At 48.6% G+C, this 2,500-nt stretch overlaps 1 long non-coding RNA gene and 2 other non-coding genes across 3 annotated transcripts in view; all 3 read right to left on the bottom strand.

Annotated features, from left to right (window-relative positions):
* Nucleotides 1–264, bottom strand: part of LOC125774017 (large subunit ribosomal RNA) — a 4,177-nt gene extending 3,913 nt beyond the window's left edge. The window contains exon 1 of the ribosomal RNA XR_007420539.1: nucleotides 1–264. This exon is cut by the window's left edge and continues 3,913 nt beyond it. This is a non-coding gene — a ribosomal RNA (large subunit ribosomal RNA).
* The window catches only part of LOC125774013 (uncharacterized), an 88,226-nt gene that overhangs the window by 43,962 nt on the left and 41,764 nt on the right, over nucleotides 1–2,500 (bottom strand). The window lies entirely within an intron of this gene.
* LOC125774021 (5.8S ribosomal RNA) lies at nucleotides 976–1,133 on the bottom strand. The gene has a single exon (XR_007420541.1). It is a non-coding gene; the product is annotated as a 5.8S ribosomal RNA (ribosomal RNA).

Raw genomic sequence — 2,500 nt, 5'->3', positions numbered from 1 at the left:
GTGGGTTAGTGCCGTTCTACGGGCCTATCACCCTCTCTGGGTAGATGAGCCACCTTCAAGTTGAACTTGAACTGTTTGCACCGTGCATAGTAGATAATGGTCGTTCCAGTACACGGAATCGGACAGGTGCAGTTACACACCGTCCCTACGTGCTGAGCTTCTCCCGTTTCGCTCGCAGCTACTCAGGGAATCCCGGTTGGTTTCTTCTCCTCCCCTTATTAATATGCTTAAATTCTGGGGGTTGTCTCACATCACTTGAGGCCTACAACAAAATCAGTCACATTCCATTCGTTTCGAACCCGGGGCATAGCGAACCGATATATACGCAACAACACTTCACACACACACACACACACGGATTGGGCAATTTACGGTCATTTTTGAATCAACGATGGCCCCCCCGAGCACGTTGTCCGAATATCACTCCAATAAGGACAACGAGTTCCGCTCGGCATCGTTTTGATTCGATCTCTCAACAACAACTCCCGGTCGACTTGGTCGACTTGGACCCACGATGTCTCCCCCCGAGCATGTCGAGCCAACTGCACCACTATTGTATTGGACAACATGTTCCCCTCGGGCATCGATGGGTTAATCATGCACCACTATTATAAAACCCTTTGACGTTTTCCCCCAAGCACGTTGATCCAGTATTACGACGGATACGGTCAACGAAATCTTGGACATCAAAGAGGTTTTCGATTGAATTTCCCCATGTTTCACAACGTACTCTTAGCGGTATCCTACGATACGTCTCACTCTATTTGTGTGTGTGCGCGTTTACGTGCGTGCGATTTATGCGGTTCACCCCTTTACTTTCAGCGCCCTGCGGTCCCAACAAAGGTCCCGAGCACGCCATTATGCACAGTGTGGAAGCGTGTTTCCCCCACGACACTAGACGGGCTGCTCGCCATAGTGTTCTATTGTGGCACGCTCCACCCTGAAGTTTGGTTTGTTGTATATCAAGGAATTGATAGGCACTCAAGAATGTGTGCATCGGCCGGGTTTAATCGTCCGACGCGCAATATGCGTTCAACTTATCGGTGTTCATGTGTCCTGCAGTTCACATTGTGACGCGCATTTAGCTGCGGTCTTCATCGATCCATGAGCCGAGTGATCCCCTGCCTAGGGTTTTATAGTAAGGTTCCCAATGTAACACAATCCCGGTGGTACGTCCAAAGACTAACTTTCTGACTAAGTTGTCTTTATTACCCAATAGTCCCAGGCCTTGTGACTTGTGGCTCATGTCTACGCCCATGGCCACCATTCGCTAAGATAGTTTTGAAGTCACTTTGAAGGCCCAGGAACAACTCTCTTAGCACATCGGTTAACCTGGCGCCGCAGTCAACTCATGTGCTTGGATCGGATCGAGCTATTGAGTATTGGGCCTGCATACTCGCTCATCCGTATCCTTTGCGTACCGCCCCATGGCCCTTGTATGTCTGCACCACAGTTCCTGTTCGTTCCGTGCCTATGGCCGGATACGTATTGCACATCGGTATACCTGTCGCTACTCAGGCAACTCGTGTGCGTGGATTGGATCGAGAACATGGTGTGTGCCCCATGTTATAATTGATAGTCCATATCCACTTTATAGGTTAAAGTCATAAGTTGTGATTGCACAACCATTCTTCATAAGAGTTTAATCACTCTTCAACTAACTTTCGTTCTGGTGTCTTGGTATCAAATCGCGTAAGACACAAGATTCTACTGGCCAAATAGAATCTAGCACATTGGTTAACCTGGCGCCGCAGTCAACTCATGTGCTTGGATCGGATCGAGCTATTGAGTATTGGGCCTGCATACTCGCTCATCCGTATCCTTTGCGTACCGCCCCATGGCCCCGTCCTTAGAGTTAATGACTAGTAGGCTTAACTCTTTGTATGTCTGCACCACAGTTCCCGTTCGTTCCGTGCCGTGGCCGGATACGTATTGCACATCGGTATACCTGTCGCTACTCAGGCAACTCGTGTGCGTGGATTGGATCGAGCTCATGGGGTGTGTAGAGATTCCATGTTATAATTGCAAGTCCATATCCACTTTATAGGTTAAAGTCATAAGTTGTGATTGCACAACCATACTTCATAAGAGTTTAATAACTCTTCAACTAACTTTCGTTCTGGTGTCTTGGTATCAAATCGCATAAGACACAAGATTCTACTGGCCAAATAGAATCTAGCACATTGGTTAACCTGGCGCCGCAGTCAACTCATGTGCTTGGATCGGATCGAGCTATTGAGTATTGGGCCTGCATACTCGCTCATCCGTATCCTTTGCGTACCGCCCCATGGCCCCGTCCTTAGAGTTAATGACTAATAGGCTTAACTCTTTGTATGTCTGCACCACCGTTCCCATTCGTTCCGTGCCGTGGCCGGATACGTATTGCACAACAGTAGATACCATCACCTGACGTATCTAACACACCACTATTGTAACTCGTCGTCGAAGGACCTTTCAAGTGCCTGATGGCCAGGGGAGCTCTTACACGGCACGGAGACAC

This window comes from Anopheles funestus (genome assembly GCF_943734845.2).
Source record: "Anopheles funestus chromosome X unlocalized genomic scaffold, idAnoFuneDA-416_04 X_unloc_72, whole genome shotgun sequence".
NCBI lineage: Eukaryota > Metazoa > Arthropoda > Insecta > Diptera > Culicidae > Anopheles > Anopheles funestus.
The sequence above is the reverse complement of the archived record's forward strand: the minus strand, read 5'-3'. Positions and strand labels throughout refer to the sequence as shown.